General features: G+C 43.3%; 1 long non-coding RNA gene across 1 annotated transcript; it reads left to right on the top strand.

Moving 5' to 3' along the window:
• Window positions 1-19,622: 19,622 nt before the first annotated feature.
• Window positions 19,623-20,327, top strand: LOC148001670 (uncharacterized). Its single transcript, XR_015636360.1, has 2 exons — window positions 19,623-20,008; window positions 20,147-20,327. It is a non-coding gene; the product is annotated as an uncharacterized LOC148001670 (long non-coding RNA).
• The last annotated feature ends 278 nt before the right edge of the window (window positions 20,328-20,605 follow it).

Below are 20,605 nucleotides of genomic sequence, written 5' to 3'. Positions count from 1 at the left end.
CTTTCTTTCTTTCTTTCTTTCTTTCTGTCTGTCTGTCTGTCTGTCTGTCTGTCTGTCTGTCTGTCCGTGGGCATCTCACATAGAAAACCAGGTCTTCTTTTAAATTATATGCATCCCCACCTTTGTAAACCAGTGAGCTGAATAATTTCACAAAGTCTTCAGGTTTTGCTTCCCAAGAAATAAGCTCTAAGTTCAACCTCAATTTTCACCACCACCCCCAATTTTTTATCTAAGGGGATCAGGTATGTATTTCATCTAAGACGGCGCATCCTTTAACTGCATTCTCGGAAGTACCTTCAGCTTGTATCTTATTAAACTATATGAACTGCCTTTACATTTTGAATTTCCTTTCTCCTCAACTGGATTAAGTTTTAAAGCCATGTGTTCTTGAGCTCTCAGATGCATCTATAAGGATATCTACTACCCGCACAGAATATCTACTACTGCCCAGAACAGTCTTGGGCAGGGCCTCAATCTGCCTTTCTGATTGTTTTTGGCTCTCCCCCAAGCACAGTGCTCAGAATGGATGGCCAGTATAACCGGGCTGGCATGCTGTGAGTAAGGCTTGTAAAAAAAAGAATGAAGAGTGTTTAGCTCTCCAGGAAGTTTTAAAATGCTGAGCCTAGAGATCAGGGAAATCTAGGGTTTGAACGTCGAAGGAGACACAGTTAGAGGGTAAGACCATGAAGATAAGGGAGAAGGAAGAAAATGGTGGCGTGGGATTTCCAGCCATCTCTTGTAAGAATTTCATCTCTAGCTCATTCTATACCAGGCATCTCCTGTCGTTTTTTTTGGATGAGAAACTCGATTTGCATTGTTATCTCGGGCCTCAGGCTCTAAGCGTATTTGTGTATTGCTTATTTTTGTAATTGAATTCCCTTCCCTCCTTCCCTTCCACTCACTGGTTGGCTCATTAAGCAGATAGTTGAGGACAAGCTATGCAGAGCTCATAAAGACTTTAGTAACTGGATATATCCTGTGAAACGCAGTAACCCAAATTTAAATGCTTACATTTTCTCATCTGCAATGTTAGACTGGGCAATTGAACTCACCCATGGGCTGGCTTAGCAGGCGTAAGGATTTAGATGGAGACCTTGTCTACTGAGCGCCCTTCAGTGATGATTATTTCAACAAAACCCTTTCAGATTTTCTATATTAAGTTACAGGGAGGTTCCCCCCCCCCTTTATTTGATCAAATTCTTTCCCTTTGCCACCTCTACCTCCCTGAGCTGTAACAGGGCGTTCCTGGCTGGGAACACAAGGTACAGAGGTTGCTTTCATGTTGAACAGTTTTTAACAATTTTTAAGCAAGAAGATTAAAGGCAAAGTAAAGAATGACCTTTTCCCTAGCGTCGTGATCTTTTAGTTCTGTATTAGACAGAAGCAGAGACTTTTTTTCACTGTAACCTAAATCATTCCAGATAAGCTCCTTAGGTATATAGGTATAATATTTGGAGTGCATACATGGGGGCTGCCTCAGATCCAGAGAGAGAGAGAGAGAGAGAGAGAGAGAGAGAGAGAGAGAGAGAGAGAGAGAGAGATGCTCTGAAATTATACCAGCTGTTTATTTGAGTGTGAGAGGGTGAGAGACAGTTGAATATTCTCTCTCTCCCTCCCTCCCTCCCTGTCTGTCTTCCTTCCTTCCTTCCTCCCTCCCCCATCCCTTCCTTCCTTCCTTTTTTCCCTCCCTCCTTCCCTCCCTCCTTTCTTTCTTTCTTTCTTTCTTTCTTTCTTCCTTTCTTCCTTTCTTCCTTTCTTTCTTGTTCACTAGAAGGCCTTGGTAAATAATGCTGACTGCTGTTTATAATAGCAATGGGCCTTGCTCTGGGAACATGGGTATTACCTGGGTTCAGACTGGTACTGGTAAAATCTCACTAATGATAATTGGGCATTTCAATTTACCAGTCCAGTGGAATTGATAGAATTCAAACTAGCAGGTTACCTGTCAGCAAGGGGCTCAAGGAGAGGGTTAAGATGAGTGGTACAGGCTGACTGCACTTCCCAGGGACCTGCTGACCCAGCAGGAGCTCTCTCTCCGGGTCATGGACTTCTGGCTAACTCTGCTGCCCTGAGGTCTCAGTTATGATAACAATACTCTTGTATCCTGTGATCCTTGCCCCACCCCCACTCTTCTACACATTGTCTTAGCCATGAAGCTGGAAAGCAGTTCCTCTGCCTCTCTTCCTCATGTTTGTACTGTTCTTCATGCTTGAGTCTATTGGAAAATTAATGGCATTGTGTTTCTCTCTCTAATCTCTCTTGCTGACTTCCTTTGTCCCTCTGTCCTTCTGGCTCTGGAACTCTTTAATCATTGTTGAGACTGTGTAATGCAGTGGGGGTGAGGGGAGCGGGCATGGCGGTTACCTTTGCTGACTCTAGCTAGAGGATAGTTCAGGTTCCTCTGGTCTTCTTTGCCAGGTCTCCTAGAATATGTTCACGCATGATTTTCTAGCCATTTAAATAAAGCTAAAGATGTTTTTAATGAGTATGCTCCGGTCATAGTCCAAAAACATGGCTGTGACTCTTTAAATGTAATAACAAACACGCGTTGTATGGTTCTCCCATCTCTCTTTATATCTCATTTGTTGGTCATCTGTCTGTAGTCCTTTGGTACGGTGTTGGCCTTCCTTCTACCCTCTTCTTTGGCTCTCCCAGTACTGCCAGCCAGCAACTGACTCTTGCTGTCTGTGGTCTTCATTGTCTCTCTTCTTCTAGCTTTCATTTGAATGATGTCCGTTAGGACTATGTTTGAGGTATACAATAGAACATCTTACATCTGTTCTTAGAGAGATTGGAATGTATCTGTAGCAAGGGACCGGAAGTACTGGGGCAGTTCTTTTCTTTCTAGCAAGGCTATGGGTGATTTGGCTAAGGAGGTGGTTAGGCAACTATAGGGGTAAAAAAAGTCTGTTTTGGAACTGACAACCCATTAAGTTGGAGAAGCCCATTAGATATTTCAAGGAAGCATTCGATATGAATATGGAGATGGGAGGAACATACTGAGAGACAATGAACCCCCTTTTCCTACCTGAGCCCCATCACATGGCTTGGTACATAATAGGTACATACTGGATGGGGGAATTAGTTAGTGCATGTTTATGAGGCTCCTGAATTGTACTGGGAATATAGCGATGGGTACTATAGCTAAGATCTCCCCTTCACAGAGCTTTGTATGAGTAGATAATGTACACACACACACACACACACACACACACACACACACACACACACACTATGTAGATTGATGTCTATGTGCAGGTGAGGGCAGGCACAAGATAAGGCAAGGCCTGTGATTGGGCAGTGAAAAAGAAAGGCAGGGACAGTGTTTTTGAAGTGGTGGGGAGAGAGTGAAAATGGAGGAGGAGAAGGATGACTCACCCCTCACCCCCATGTGGCTTTAAATGGCTGCAGGTAGCCATGAAAATCTTATAAGGGGTGGAAAATTATAGGACAACTTGTCTTTTCTAGGTAGGCAGTTTATATTAATCAGTTCTGAATTGATTGTGTGGATGTTTGGTGGGGTGAGAATTTATTGATATAAGTCTAACTGATAAATGACAAGCTTCTAGAGTTTTGATTTGACCGGATACTGGGAATTGTGACAATAACCACAGCGGGAGGATGCTGGGAATGCGAGCAGAGTTTGCAGCAGAGAGTTGCAAGAGGGCAGCTGCTGCTGGGGCCAGAGAGTAGCCGGTGCCAATGTTGGGCTATCCATGGAGGTGGAGAGACCACCGGAGACAGAGAGTAGCAGGAGGTAGTGTGGCACGGTACATGGTGCCCCGCATCCTTTTCTATTATTTACCCTCCAGGTATATATAAAACTAGAAATTAAAATGGAAGTCTCTAGCATAGTGGTTCTAAATGGGGGGTTGTGACCAATGCAGGGATCATTCCTTTCACAGGGGTCAAATGATCCTTTCATAGGAGTCACATACGACCACTGAAAAGCACAGCTATTTATATTATGATTCATAACAGTAGCAAAATTACAGTTAGAATTTGTTTCTACTTGTGTATGTGACTGGGGTCACCACAATATGGAGAACTGTGTTAGAGGGCTGCAGTGTTAGGAAGGCAGAGAATCTCTGCTCTGTCTAGGAAGACTAAGCACAGCATTTGGAGGGGCTGAATGCAGGGTATTTTTGCATACTAATACTTAGACATTTTTCTTTTAGGCTGTCCTTTTATGTGTGTGATACCTGTGAGTCAGTTGGCACCTGACACAGATATTGTGGCAGATGGGTGCTACGTAGAGTTGCTTTGGTGTCAATTTCCAGTCAATTTCTGGATAAATGTTATTTACAGATTCACGGCTGTCTCCAGCAGGTGTGAATGGTTCTATGTCCTGTGGAGGAGCAAAATGTCATCTCTGAGGTCTGTGTTAAAACTTCCTGATAGATCCTTTGGGGTGGGGGTGGGGGAGGATCAAAAGGTCCTGCTCACTGCAACAGTGATCTGTGTTGCCAAGGCTTCGAAGTTGAAGGGCAAGGACGCTGATGCGTGTTAGTGGGGGCGCCAAAGGCTTTGCCCCTGCACTGACTAGTCTCTGCAAGGTTTGCATTAGCAGTCTGTAGATACAATTGCCATTCTCTGAGTTCTCGAGGAGTCATAACTGGGAACGACCCACTGGGATTCTTTTGTTCAGTGACATTTCTCCTCAATAATACAAAATTGTTTCCAACGGAATGCATTTTGCATTAAGTACTGCTGTTAGTTCCCAGAATGGGTCTTTCAGGTTCCGTGCTAAGCGCTACTTCACAAGGTGCTGTGTAATGACCTCACCCTAAGCTCTCATTACTCCTAAAGGAGTATGGAGTATGCATAACTCCTTAACTGTATTTTGTTTAGCAAAAGGCTTGCTCAGCAGAAGCCTAATGAATGACACGTAGCTTCTTTAAAGTTGTGTTCTTTACAGCTTTTTTATTAGCATATGCTCATTATATATAATAATAGATTTCTTTATGGCATTTTCATAAAATCCATTTGCATGTCCCTCCCATTCTACTACAACATAACTTTGTTGTTGTTGTTGTTATTGTGTATATATGTGTGTACGCATGTGCACATGTGCCACAGTGTGTGTGTGAGGTCCAGGGACAATTTTTGAGAATTGTCACCTTTGACCCTGTTGAGGCCAGGCCTCCCTTGCTCCTGCTATTATCTAGTTAGATGCTCCAGGCTAGCTGGTTCCCAAGGTTCCTGCTAATTTTTTCCTCTACTACCCATGTCACCGTAGGAGTGCCAGGTTTACCAGTGAACATCACTGTGTTGGCTTTTTTACATGGATTCTGAGAATTGAATTTAGGTCATCAAGCTTATATAGTGAGTGCTTTTACCCCCAACCCAGCCATCTCCCTGTACACCATTCTTGAATTCTTTTTCCTAAGCCATTGCTCATCTGAGACATTCACATGGGGAATGTAACCTCGTCGTAAGCCTGTGATGTAGCCTGAATGGGACATCTGTGTGAGCCCTGTTCTTTCTTCCCATCAGTTCACTGGGTACCTGGTCCAATATGGAAATGTGTATTATAGCCATAATCTTTAAGCAGGAACATGAACCATCCATTGTCTCAATTTTGTATTCAAAGTTCTGTGTGGTAAAAATTGTCCTTTCTATTCTTACAAGCTAGATATGTAAAGTTCAGGGTGCAAATTGACTTGTTCAAGGTCACACAAGATAGAAGTCAGCACTGGAACTCAAGCCTTCTTGACTAAATTCAGTGCTATTTCTATGGCACTGCAGCTGAGCTGTAAGAAGAGGGTAAGCCCCAAAGAATGAGCGGCTGACATCTCAGACAAAAGGAATGACTTTAGTTTTAGACAGTCTCCTTTCTTGCATTGTTCTGATTACAAATTTTAACCCTAGAATCCAAATAGAATATTGTTAGCATATTGAGGCAGTCTTGCTCAACTGGCAGTGTTTGCCCTAGAGAGTAGATAGCTCACTTAAGAAAGTTATTTACAGGGGTTGGGGATTTAGCTCAGCGGTAGAGCGCTTGCCTAGCAAGCGCAAGGCCCTGGGTTCTGTCTCCAGCTCCGAAAAAAAGAAGAAGAAGAAGAAGAAGAAGAAGAAGAAGAAGAAGAAGAAGAAGAAGAAGGAGGAGGAGGAGGAGGAGGAGGAGGAGGAGGAGGAGGAGGAGGAGGAGGAGGAGGAGGAGGAGGAGAAGAAGAAGAAGAAGAAGAAGAAGAAGAAGAAGAAGAAGAAGAAGAAGAAGAAGAAGAAGAAAAAGAAAGTTATTTACAGCAGAGACCATCTGTAATACTCTCTTACAGTTGAAGGGCAACCCCTTTAACTACCCCTCATTGGCCTTGACTATTTACAGCTTTAGTGCTGTGACTCACTAGCACCAGAAGTTGAAAACAGGGACCTCTCTTATAGGGCTCTCAGCTGAAGCTCTTTAAGACTATGTCTTTGTGACTTTGTGGCCCTCCTTTTCCAGAAAAATCAGCTGAAGAACTTCACACAAAGATTTCCATACTCATCAAGGAATCAGTTCATCCTCAGGGTTGTCTCTTTTTCCCACGCCAAATCAATAATTCATGCACTAGTCCTGGAAATAGCTGATTTAAAAGCAACATTGTATGGTAGCTAAAAGGTATGGGTGTGAGACCAGCCTACCAAATGGAGATCTAGGTCCTGCCATTAGCAGCTGGGAGATCTTGGCAAACAATTTAGCTAAGAGATGGAGGAGATAACCGGATCCACCTAATAGGTGGGATCATGGGGTTCCTGTAAGTGCTGATAAATTATTGAATGCAAAACACTTGAACATTATCTGCCACTGTGCTACACTCTTAAATGTGTCCTCCATGATGTCTGCCCTGGAGAACCTGGGAATATGGTACAATATCCCTCCTGTGTTCATGCACAGTTGATTTTAAGGTAGGGAGATTACCTGGGAGAGGTCACTTTAATCACGGGAGCACATTTAAAAGCAGAATGTTTCCTTCTGTTGCTGGCTGAAGAGGAAATCAAAAATTCACAGCTTGAGAAAGACTTGAAGTGCTGTTGGTAGCTTTGGAAATGGATGGGCCAATTGAGAAGGAATTCGAGGATCCCTCAGAGGCAAATAGAGACCCAGGCTGAACAGCCAGCAAAGAGATAGAAATAACAATTCTAGAATAGCAAGGAACTAAGTTGGGCTAGCATCCTGGATTAGCCTAGAAGCCACTTCTTCCCAGATCCTCTGGATAAGTGCCCAGCTAGCTGATCTCCCACCCTTCGTCTCGTGGGACTGTGAGCCAAGAGCCTAGACTGTTGAACTACAGAGCTACCAGATACTGAGCGGGTGTTGACCTAAGCCACTGAGCTTACTGTAAATAGTCATGCAGCAATCAAAGACTGACATCACTACAAAGAAGTTCTTAATAAATAATCACTATCATTTTTACATCTATTATTAAACACCTTAAACAGATGACATAGTGCATGAGGGACCAGGAACACAAGATTGGACAAGCCATGAGAGAGCAGGCTATGGGTAGTTTATAGCCAGGGGTAGTCATTAGCCTATGTGTGAATTTCAGAATCTATGAACAACCACTGTTAGACCTTGCACACACTCATTCTTTCCTTTCTTTTATTTCTTTTTTTTTTCTTTTTCCTTTTTTTCGGAGCTGGGGACCAAACCCAGGGCCTTGCGCTTGCTAGGCAAGCGCTCTACCACTGAGCTAAATCCCCAACCCCTCCTTTCTTTTATTTCTTTTATTATACATGCTTCTTTTGTAGGATAGCTTTCATTTATTCTTTGATGATTTCATACATGTATAACCAAGCATAAGTGCTTAATTTTTAATTCTTTCATTTTTTAGCCAGTGGGTAGGCTATGTTTAACCACCAAGGGTAATCTCTAGCCACAGAGAACTGGAAATTGATTTATTGTTTTCTCTGTGTATAACCATTAGGCTGTCTGAAAAGCTCCTGGTGTGTAGGCACAGAGGTTGTAAGCTATATAATGGGAGTGTCTGTTTCTAACAAAGGATCTATACAACCCTTTATCTCCTAGGATGCACCACCTGGCGTCCTCAACAGCCCTGAGCACAGAACAAGTCCCAGTTTAATCAAACTGGAATACAAAAGGAGCTACGGGGTCTCAGTGTGAGATTCCTTGAAGTTATTCCAAGGGAAAGGGACCTTTTGTTACAGAGACAGCTCATTTTAGAGTTCAGTGGCCTGTGACACTTTTCCAGCTGGCAGCTCAGCAGGGAAGTTCTGACGCTTTCCTAGACTTGAAAGTCAGTTTTTGGTGGGAAGAGCAGGGAGGCTATCATTGAGGAAAACCTGGTGGGAGCAAAGGAGAGACTGGGGAAGAGTTATGGAAGCAATTTCATGACTTATTCAAATGCTTGCCGACTTCATTCTTTTTTCCCCTTTGTCTCTGCTTCATGATAAGATTAGCAGATGTTTGTATATTTAATTGAGGTAGTTGTGACGATATTGTTGGTTTTTAATTTAACATTCATTTTAAAGGCTCTTAGATTGTCTGTGGGTGGATGGAGGAAGTTATTCATTACCCAAAGACATTCTGAAGCAGCTAGTTGCTTCCCTGGGTTGGAAACGGTCTTTCTTTTGCTGTGAGCCCCTCCCGTGGAAAGAGGTGAGCCATTGCAGAAGCCATTTCAGTTTCCAAATCAATCGGATACAAAGAAGCCCAGGATGTAAAACTGATACAGATCTTGGAGTCATCAGGTCTAAGCCACCAAAGCTGCACAGGTAGGCAGGACACATGTGACTTCACTGTGGGAGGTCAACACTTAAGTAGGAAGCACTCTCCAGAGCAGTGCTGGGGCCAAGGGATTGTCTTGGAATCACCCTCTACCACTTCCTGCAATGGGACCTTAAACAAGATGCCTGACTTCCTACTTCCTGATTTCTTCAACTAGTAATGAAGGTGAAGTAACCTCCTTCATTAAAGATTAAAAGGAATAACCAATGTAAACTGACTGTGTAACTTCTCTGACATCAATTACTACAAGAAATAGTGTGAGCAGATAGCCTACAGGTTGGAGGGTAGACGAAGGGCAGGTCTTAGACTGAGTTGCTTAACTCTGGATCCCATGCCCAAGCACCTCCTTGGTATTTCCTCCCACCTGTTTAGTGGGCATTTTAGATTTAGCAGATTGTCAGCAAATCTCCCAGTCTCTCTCTCACACCTGTACCAAGTCTCAATTTCAAATAGTTGGCAATTCTATCTCCTTAGGACTGGAACCAAGGACAAAAGGCTGAGGTGCTTATTAACATATCAAAGCAGACTCTGGACTCTCCAGGGCAGTTTCTACCTGTTCCAGAGTCCTGGTCCTCACTGCTTCTCACCCTGCCCTCTACCCTCTGTTATGTCCAAAGCACAGGGACCCCAAAGACCACCGAGGAGCCAATTCTGATGCAAACACACAAGTGTCTTTATTACAATAGAGCTTTCTTTTGAGGAAGGACACTTACTGTCACCATTGTAGCGGGTCAGAAGTGAGAGTCCTGAGTCTAGGGGTGCAGGGTATTTATTGTGGTTACAGCAAGTGAGAGGAATTTCCATACAGGTCAGCAAGTTTTAAAAACTACCTTTCCTGGGCATATACCCAAAAGATGCTCCAACATACAACAAAGACACGTGCTCCACTATGTTCATAGCAGCCTTATTTATAATAGCCAGAAGCTGGAAAGAACCCAGATGCCCTTCAACAAAGGAATGGATACAGAAAATATCTTACATCTACCCAATGGAGTCCTACTCAGCTCTCAAAAACAATGACTTCACGAAATTCATAGGCAAATGGATGGAACTAGAAAATATCATCCTGAGCAAGGTAACCCAATCACAAAAGACACATGGTATGCACTCACTGATAAGTGGATATTAGCCCAAAAGCTTGCATTACCCAAGATTCAATCCACAGATCACATGAAGCTCAAGAAGAAGGATGACCAATGTTTGGATGCTTCATTCCTTCTTAAAAGGGGGAACAAAAATATTCATAGGAAGGGATATGGAGGCAAAGTTTAGAGCAGAGACTGGAGGAACGGCCATTCAGAACCTGCCCCACATGTGGCCCCTATATATACAACCACCAAAACTAGATAAGATGGATGAAGCTAAGAAGTTCATGTTGATAGGAACTGGATATAGATCTCTCCTGAGAGACATAGCCAGAACATGTCAAATACAGAGGTGAATGCTAGTAGCAAACCACTGAACTGAGAACGAGACCCCTGTTGGAAGAATTAGAGAAAGGACTGAAAGAGCTGAAGGGGCTTGCAACCCCATAAGAACAACAATGCCAACCAACCAGAGCTCCCAGGGACTAAACCACTACCCAAAGACTGTACATGGACTGACCCATGGCTCCAGCTGCATATGTAGCAGAGGATGGCCTTTTTGGGCACCAGTGGAAGGAGAAGCCCTTGGTTCTGCCAAGGCTGGACCCCCTCCCCCCAGTGTAGGGGAATGTTGGTGGAGGGCTGGCGGGAAGTGGAGGTGGATAGGGAGGGGAACACCCTTATAGAAGAAGGGAAAAGGGGAGGGGATAGGGGTCTTATGTCCGGGAAACTGGGAAAGGGGATAACATTTGAAATGTAAATAAAAAATATCCAATAAAAGAAAAGGAATCCTTTGAAAAAAAAACTAAAAACTAAAAAACCCCTGCATTCCTGATGTAATCTGCAGGAACCACGCATGGGGCAAAACCACCTGACAACAGGATGGTCAGGTCACCTGCTCTCTGCAGGGTGTCTCAGGTTATCTCCATGTACCTTGACTCTGCTGCTGTAGCCTGGCTCACTGTTGATAAGGGGCGGAGGTGGGGATAGGGGTAGGGGTAGGGGTACAGGGAGGGGGGGTAGGGGTAGGGGGACGGGGAGTTGCCATAGAATGTTTGCTCACATAGACTTTGTGGGTTTCTTCCTGGAGTTGGAGTTTAGCCCTGGGTTAGATCTTGCACAAAATGGAGCTTCTCAAAGATGGAGTTGGTTAGGCTTTACACCTCAACCTCTCCAACCCCTGAGATTTACTGTCCTTCCCCCAGCTGCTCTTCCCCACAAAACCCAGCCATTTTAGCTACATGCCCCTCCTCCCTTTTTATTATTGGTTATTTTATTTACATTTCAAATGTTATCCCCCTTCCCGGTTAAACCCCATCCCCTCCCCATCCCTCCTGCTTCTGTGAGGGTGCTCCCCCATGCACCCATCCCCTCCTGCCTCAGTACCCTACCATTTCCCTAAGCCGGGTCATCGAGCCTCCATAGGACCAAGGGCTCCCTTCTTATTGATGCCAGGTAAACTGCTACATATGCATCTGGAGCCTACATGGCTCTTTTTATGTTTTGGAACTCTTGGGCTTGTGGCCTCTTAGGCCCCCTTTCCTCTCTCTTCTGTTCCTCTCACTGCCCTCTTTCTTGTGGCCTGGTTCACTTTAGACTCTTCTAGATGTCTCTACCTGTGCTCTTCCTTACATCTACAATAAAATCCTCAACCCCTTCTCAGCAGTCATGTTCGCCTTTTATTGTGTTGTGCTGTGTTATATTTGTATTATATTATATTGCATTGCATTGTACTGTTTGCGTTTATTTTCATTCATATCCATTCTTCCAGTTGTGATGACCAAAAACTTAATTCTTCTTCTTGATTTTTCACTCTCTGACCGCATTCGTTCTGTGGAAATTCCATTGACTCCAGTTTCAGAGTGTGGCTCTAATCTAACCACTTCTTAACATCTCCACTGTCTCTAGCATACACTTTCTCCTGTGTTCTTTCAGTGAAGAAATCAGGGTGATTTTGTTGAATTACAAAGCAGCTCAAATCTCTCTGACTCAAAACTTTCTGGTAGAATCTCTACCCCTGGGCCAACAATGGCATAGTAAATGGTGGCGATGTAGGTGGTTAAAGGATTTACCAAAACATGAGCAAAGAGTTGCTATTGAGATATGCTTCAAGAATGTAGTGGAGAAGTTCCCAGTGTGCTGCTGAGAAGGGCTGGCAGTACATCTAGGGCAGTTGAAGGGATCTTTTTTTTTTTTCTTCTCTTTTTTTCGGAGCTGGGGACTGAACCCAGGGCCTTGCGCTTGCTAGGCAAGCGCTCTACCACTGAGCTAAACCCCCAACCCAGTTGAAGGGATCTTACCTGGTCTAGTCTTATGGGACATTTGTAGGGTGTCTGTATTTAGGCAGACAGGTGCATGTCTCATTATTATTGAATAATAATTTGTTTTCCTTGAGGTTCATCATTACTAAGATGTCATGAGTCATTACATGTCATTAGTCATCAGGTCTGAGTAAGACATGATGGGTCAGGCTCCAAATGGCCTTGTTAAAATATAGGAATTTTGATATTTTTTGGAGGGAGGGCCTTTTTCCCCTGTACCCATCCCAGTAAGTCAGAGCCTCATAGTGGTCTACAACAGTGACACTTGGGCATTGTATAGAGTCTGTAAACCCTTTTAGGTCGATGACACCACTGGACACATGTCTACTTTGCCTGAGATTCTGGACACACGTTCTCAACACACGCTGCTTTGCTGGCACCTGTGCAAACCTAAGCTTGATCCAACAGGCAGTCTTGACACTCGTACTTATGAATGCCCCCCTTTCCCTGGATGCTTGTTAGGGCTTGATGTTATTATCATTGCAGTTTAAAAGCCACTGGGTGAAGATGATGCACACTTTCTGCTCTAATCGCTTACTTATGATTAACTAGTCACTCCCTAGTTTTGGCTTGTGTGTGTGTGTGTGTGTGTGTGTGTGTGTGTGTGTGTATGTGTGTGTGTGTCACAGACTATCATCATTCATTTTTCCTTTATTTAATCACTTTAAAACACAGTAGCAACATGTAGTAACTGACCTAAGAATTGTCTTTCTTTGCCTATAAAGACATTAAACAGTATGTTTTTGCTGCACATATTTTTCTTATATTTTATAATTTTTTTGAAGTTTGAAATTTCATTTGGTTGAACATGTTAGTTCTTCACTTTTTTCGTATTTTCTGTTATGTTCGGGTTTAAAATTTGTCCTTCTTTCTGAGCATGTCCAACCTTTTGTCATTGCAGTATGATATCCATCTACAAATCTATGCTCAAAGAACCACACAAAGGAGTGACAAAGGAAAAAAAATCATTTAAAAAAAACCTTACAATGTTTCCTCAGATTCCATTTATAGTGATTACCTCAGACAGTTGCCTGTAGGTTGTAGGTTGGGCATATCTGAAAGTTTAGACTTTTAATTTCCATTGTTTAAACTTTTAAATTTACAATAAATTTACACTGTCACAAATGTTGTAATAATGCAGAAGTCCTACATACTTTTTACCCTATTCACTAAATGCTCACATGTTACTTATAATGATGTAACTGTCAAAACTAAAAAAATTATGATTGGTGTGGTATTGCTAACCAATCAATTGGCTCTATCTGAACTCCGTGACTTTCTACGACTGTTCAGTGTCTGTTCCATGATTTGATTCAGGAGCCTGGATATTATTTAGCTGTAGTACTTCCTAAGTTCCTTGTGATCTATGGCATTGGTGATTTGGAAAAATACACTTCATTTTGTAGAATGCCCCTCAACTTGGGTTATCCAGTCCCTTTTCTAATGAGTATGAGGAAGTAACAGAATCCTGGTGAGACTGTATCAGAAAGAGGGAAGACGTAGTAACATTTTAACACTAGGCCACTATACCTGGTGAATTCCTTCAGTTGTGCATATGGCTTTCAATGAGGACACACAGACTTTCTGCCCTCTCAAATGTATTGTTTTCCAGGGGTTGAAACTGTATTTAGTAATATGGACAATGGATCTTGTATGGTTTTTCCAAAAGGCCACCTTTAATCCCAACACTCTGGGGGCAGAGGTGGGCAGAAATAACGGAGTTCAAGGTCAGTCTAATCTCCACAGTGAGTTGTAGGCCAGCCTGCACTGTACAGTAAGACTCCGTCTCAAAACAAAAACAAAAGAAAAAGGAAAGAAAAGGAAAGGAAAGGAAGGGAAGGGAAGGGAAGGGAAGGGAAGGAAGGAAGGAAGGAAGGAAGGAAGGAAGGAAGGAAGGAAACAGAACTGTCCTCCCCAGTAGATGAAATCAATATGTTTTATGACTGGTCATATTGATGGTGATATCTTGGTTAATAGAGTATGTGCTGGATTTCTGTACTGTAAAGGTACTATTTTTTCCTGAAATTTATGAATTCTTGGAGAATACATTTTTGAGAACTTGTAACTATCCCACTGTTTCCTCTAACTTTTGCCATTAATTTAGCATACATGTGTAGATCTTGCTGAATATAATTGATGTCATTATGTTTCAGTAGTTTTGTTTATCTGTTTATCTGTTGCTTTTCTACTGTTCTTAAGCAAGATTCTTCATAAAGAAAGGCCCATCCTTTCTCCTTAGTTAACTAGTTGCTTACTAAAGCAGCTAATTAGTGTAGATTCATTAATGTTTATTTTATTTTGTGGGTTATAGACACCTGCAACTATGTTTTGTTGCTCAAAGTGGTCCAGCTTAGAACCATTGGTTCATAAATATTTTCTACATGCTCCATTCTTTCTATTTATTTGCTTCCTATTATTATTTATGTGTATGTGCGTATGTGTGTGGATGCTCTTGGAGGATGAAAGAGGGTGTCGTCAGATCCTGTGTCGCTAGAGTTACAGGCAGTTACAGATGTCTGGCATGAAGACTGGGAATTAAACTTGGGCCCTCTTCAAGAATAGCAAACCCTCTTAACTGCTGAGCCCTCTCTCCTGCCTTTCATCTTTTTTTTTTAATCTAGTAGTACTCTTTGTTTTTCATCACTGGTTTTTTATTCTGTCCGGTAGACTGGTAGAGAAAGATAGAGGGTTAAGTGACATCTCACTGAGACTATAAGATCTTTTAGGGTTATATGGTGTTCTGACTCACTTGAATGTAGGGGGATTTGCTTTGGGAAAGTAGAGAACCCTGAGTCACAGGGTTGATCATTTGCTGTGACAACATGCAGTCCCATGACAACAGCAGGTTTAATACATGTCATTGCAATGGTTCTGCAATGAATGCCCCATGGGAGAGATGGGAATCTCATTTCCAGTCCAGCCCTATTTCTGTGTGCCTAAGAAAGCTTAAAGCTGACTGTAACACTTCTAAGGATATACCCTCTGCTTGTCTCTCAGCTCTGTGGCTCGTAAAACACAAGGAAGGAAAGAATTGCGGAATCTTGACCCTGAGAAGTTTATTAAAGGGATCTTTTTCTGTCCCGTTCTCCCTGGGGAAGGCAGAGCTATTGTCCTGCAATGAGCACTCAAGGCCTTGTCAAACGGGTGTCCCTTAAGAGTCTTGGCACTGGTTTGCCTCTGTGGTATCTTAGCTCCCAGTGGCTCCCTTCCAGTTGCCACCTGATCCATCTGGCTGAGCAGCCTCTAAGTCCTGTGCTCCTATCCGTGACTAAAGTCCTTCTCTTTCTGGATTAGCCTTCAGGGATCACAGGAGAGTTTGGCTACTTCCTTCCTTAGGCAATGCACTATTATTGCCAACCACAGGGACCTTGGCGTAATGTAGTGCAGGAACTTGGGAAAGGTGTGTGTGTGTGTGTTCAGCAATGTGAGTGCGCAGGTTGGCCAATTAATGGGAAGAAAGATAGTCTTTAAAGACACTACTAAACGTTTAAATACTTTGGCCTTTTCTACATCTGTGTTAGGCCATTTCCAGACGGTGGATTCAGGTTAAGTCAAGAAGGTTTTTTTTTTTTTTTTCTGATAGAAGGATTGATAAAATAAGCAAGTGAGATACTGCCTAGGAAATCATGTGTGTGAACATGGCTGGCCTCAAAGGCATTCTCCATAGATTCTTTCTTACTGTGGGGTATCTCCTCTATATTATTTATTCCTTCAGTGGCCTGTCTGTAATTTGGAAGATGAATCTAGTTGAGCCGTTCCAAATGGATACACTATTTATTTAAGCTAGTGGTGACTTGGGCCAGCTTGACAGTTCAGACCCTTGATCAAGAGTAAATCTGTAAGTTTATAAAGCTAAGAGAAGCTCTGATACCCAGGGCAGGCAGAGAACATGCACAGTGAGAGGCAGATTTTCAGTCCCCCTGGCTACCATTGTTTGTTTTTGGTTCCTTTTTTTAAATCTAACGAAGAAGTTGTATTTAAAGCCAATTACCCAGAAAAAAATGTATTATTTCAAAATATATTCACTAATCCCGTTGTTATGCATTTGGGTGCAGTGCCAGTGTCACTGGGACGATAGTCATAAGCAAAATGACTTTGACCCAATTGAGTTTAAGGTCTACCTCAAAGCTATCCAGCAGAAAAAGAATGTGAGGCCAGATAGGGGTGGGCTTGCCTGCGATCCTAGCACAATGAAGGCTGAGGCAGGAGGACTCAGAGTTTGGGACAAGCCTGGACTCCTAGCAAGACACTGTCTTGCTTTCACTAATGATAAAAAGAAATTAAATGTTAGCCTAAGTGTAACCATAACAAAGCAAAACTAAAAGCTTAATTTAATTTCATTTAACTCAATTTAGCTAAAATACGCTATTGACATGTAACTCAATAATACTAAAACAACTGAGACATTTTTATTTTCTTTTTAGCCTAACTTGGTAATAATAAATTTGGTATGGCATTAGCACCTTTGACACAGCTCAGCTTGGGTCAGCCATATGTTAAGTTCTCAGGGCTATTTGCTGCACTGGGAAAGGCATGTTTGCGAACACCTCCATAATCATACAAGCCAACATTTGGATTTTAATGGCGAGAAATGGAACTTATGGGACACGTTAGAGAAAGCCAGCTTTGAGCAAAGGGAAAGCAAATTCTTGGGAACAACATGGGCAAAATCTAGGAGTTGGAAAATCGGGGGAAATAAAGCCAGTATGCTGAGTTTCTGAGGGTGGGGGGATGGGAAGAGAGAGGTACCAAGACAGGAAGAGGGGAACAATCCAGGAGAAATGTGGTTTCAGAAAAACAAAAAGGTTTTACTGTAGCTGTTGGTGTCTGGTACAAACAGAGACATGGGGAAGAAACAATAGAGAGGGCTAGATACTAGCTTTAGAGGCGTAGGAAACGGGAGAGCTACACCAAGTCACACTGTTTGTGAATGTTCTAATGTTTGAGCTTCTTGGGGTTCACACGTTAGGGAGCTGGAGCCACAATTGAAATAGGAGCTGGGAAAAAATGGCCAAATAAATTGGGTGGGGGAGGAAAGACATAGCAAACATAAACTGTGTCCTAAAAAGATCAAAGGTTAGGAAGAAGACTGTATTCAGTGGCGGCAGGGGTGAGGGGACAGGAAAAAGTATTGAAGAGTCAAAGATGCTGATGTGAAGCAGTGTGTGTGTATGCATGTGTTTGTGTGTGTGCGTGTGCGTGTGTGTGCGTGTGTGTGTGCATGTGTGTGTGTGTGCCTGTGCGTGTGTGCGCGTGTGTGCCTGTGCGTGTGTGCGTGTGATGCGTATGCATAGGGAACTGAAATCAGAAGACCTTCAGTAATAGGTGAGCCCCAGCGTCCTTAGTTGCCTGCTAGCAGCCTAATAGGTGGTAAAGAAGCCAGGTTTACTGTAGAGACGACAGGCCCAGCATTAAACAGTTGCCGTTTTACCATTTCGTTTATACACTGTGTACAAAGTTCCTGTCAGTGACAGTTACATATGTTATTGTATATAACGTATAGTCCAGATCCTACAGGACCTCTCCCTAGCCTGTGCCATGTGAGTTCTTGTGAATACATTCTGTGATATTTGCACAATGGCCAAAACTGGCTAAGGGCACTTTTCTCGGAATGTTATTACTGTGGCCAAGAAATGTGTGACCACACTTCTACACGCTAAGGATTTTGGAGGGAATAATCCAGAGACTTAAAAGAGGTTCTGGAAAATAGGCCCATTCCTTAAAGAACCGCAGCACTGTAGTGAGTCAGGAGAGAAGCCATGTCTGTCTGGAGGTTGTGGAGAAAGCCTGCTGCTGTGTTATTTCCCTTACTCTTGCCACCTGGCAAGTGTGTTCTAGTCAACAACCATACTTAAAACATACACACACACACACACACACACACACACACACACACCGTATAAATATTTAGACCATCTTTTCTTTTTGCCTTTACCTGGCACAGAACATCCATTGTTTTGTCTTTCTGTGTCTGACAATTGCAGTTAACACAGTGTCTTCCGGCTCTCTCAACACTGCAGCCAATAATATGATTTCCTTCTTTATGGCTGAATACTATTCCTTTGTGCCCATGTATCGATTCTCTCTAGTTAGCCATTCGTAGCTGTCTGGGCAGGTTCCACATCCTACTGTAGTAAATCGTGCTGCAGCAATGCACAGAATGGAGGTCCCTGGCACGCTGGGTTTAGTTCCTTTAACAATCGTGGGTTTTCAGCGCCGTGATTGATTTGCTGAGACCCGTGAGAAAGGCTGATTCATGACTTTCTGGAGCGTGTGTTTCCCGGGAGCTCACCTGGAATGCTGAGACAGCAAGAGGCTTTCACAGCCACCTTGAACACTGACTCGGCAGTCGCTGAGGTGGGCAGCAAGGTTGCTTACACACCCAGCTGAGACGGACCGCTGCAATTTGAAAGGTGCAAGCCTGTCTGACAGACTGGAACCCTCCACGCAGGGGAGGATGGGCAGGGTTCTCCAGTGCTGTCCAGTAGGGGGCCTGCTTCTCAGGGGCAGCTGTTTTATGAAGGATACTTAATGTCTGCTTTCCCTCCCCACGGCAGGCATCAGGGGTTAAGAATGGTAGGTGTGTGGCTCATAAAGACGGTCCCGTATGTGATGGGGTGACCACAAGCCAGGACCGAAGGAGCGACTCTTAATCTAGGCTTGTTAAAAAACAGCTGTACGTCTACATTTATTATGTTGATTAAAGGGAGACGAAGAGCTGTGCTCAGTGTTTCTTGAGTAATACAGACATTTAAAGAAGCAGGTATATTAATAGAAATATGACTAGATCTTTCATTGTACGGTGTCCTGGATGACAGAGCTCTTGAAGCCTTGCGTGGGGGATGGCAGGGGACGTGGGGAGCTGGGTTTGGTCTGATGCGTTGACACTGGAGGACAGGAGTAGTTTGCATTTTCATCTAAGAGTGGTGGGAAGAAGCTGGGGACATTTTGTGTTGTTCTTCAGGAGCATATTTACAAGATGTGACGTGGGTTCTTTATGAGCTCTCTTTGGCTGCATTGGGGCTGACGGAGAGGAGTCTAGAGAAAAAAATAGATTCTGATTCTGGTCATGAAGCTGCTGCTAAGACTTGACTCTCAAGTGACCAAGCAATAAACAGAAAGAGCTCACAGAGACATGAAAGGATCAGGCCAGCCACGCAGGAAAGAGCCCCTTCAGCCACATTTCTTGCTGGCTTGCTAACGCAGCGCGAATCAAAGGAAATAGATCATACCAAAAGCTTCTTTGTTGTTTTGTTTAAAGGGAAGCCATGCTTGGGAACAGGCTCTGTGAATGTGGAGAGCATTCTGATGAGCAGGCTCGCCCCTTTTCTGAGGGCAGGCATGGTTCAGGGTGAGTGGTCCAAACTTGCTGTTCCCTCCTCCCCCACAAGCCTTCCCAGTTTTCTGGGGAACTCCCTCCCCTGAGAGGAGGTGGCAAGGGCCCTTGAAGCTGACCCTTCATCCCATGGAGACAGACTTCCTCTTCCTGTGGGCTGTTTTTGCTTCTTCCTCCGGCTCCACACCTGCTTTCCTCTGATCCAGGGCCTCAACCGGGTATGCTGAGTCCTCGTGCTGCTTGCAATTAGAGGGACTTTCAGCAGCTGCTTGCATGTGATCCTTTCTCCCTTTGAAGTCATTTAATGATTAAGCCTTCCCTGGTTTTGACCTGTCCCCTGACTGAAGGAACCATTGTGATTCCGTACCCTGAAGGTACAGAGGCTTCCGGACTCAACGTTTGTGTTTGATCCCAGCTCTGTCCTCCAGAGCTGGGGTGGACTAGCTCACCTGACCTGAGTCTCTGACTGACCCGGACATTTTACGAAGAGCAACGTCCACTCTGGTGCCGATCCAGATGTATCACTTAGCTGTAGGTTGGTGGTTTTCCCTTGGATATGTTTGAACACTAGTTGATTAGCAGCTTCTGGATTTGGGCTTTGAATGCTGAACTCAATCTGTCACTCTGCTTCCCTTAGCAAGACTTGCCTCTCAAACCACGATCTCTCTTTTAGTGAAGTCCTGGATATCTGGTTGGTCTTTCTCTGTTGAACTCTTCTCTTTTATGGATATGACACCAACAGACAACAAACTTCCAGATCCTATCAGTCCTGAGACCTGATACTCATGGGAAAAAAATGGTTCTCAAGTCATATTCCAGTGCTACTATGAAATAAACTTTACAATTTTAACAGATTTTGAAAAGTAACTCATATTTTAAAGGTCTTCTCTCTCTCTCTCTCTCTCTCTCTCTCTCACACACACACACACACACACACACACACACACACTACTATTTTCTTTAAAATATAATTTGTCCTATATATAGGGTTAAGTGGCTTTATAAATGATAGCCAGTATATTTTAAACTTTAAACTCATCATCATTTTAGAAGCTTCAATATCATTAAAAATAATTTTGGCTCTTTTTGTTGAAAACAGCTGTGCTGTAACAGTTTGGTCTATGGGCACATT

The sequence above is a fragment of the Rattus norvegicus genome, chromosome 13 (genome assembly GCF_021556685.1).
Source record: "Rattus norvegicus strain SHRSP/BbbUtx chromosome 13, alternate assembly SHRSP_T2T, whole genome shotgun sequence".
Lineage (NCBI taxonomy): Eukaryota > Metazoa > Chordata > Mammalia > Rodentia > Muridae > Rattus > Rattus norvegicus.
Note: the sequence above shows the minus strand (reverse complement) of the source record. Positions and strands in the feature narration are given on the sequence as shown.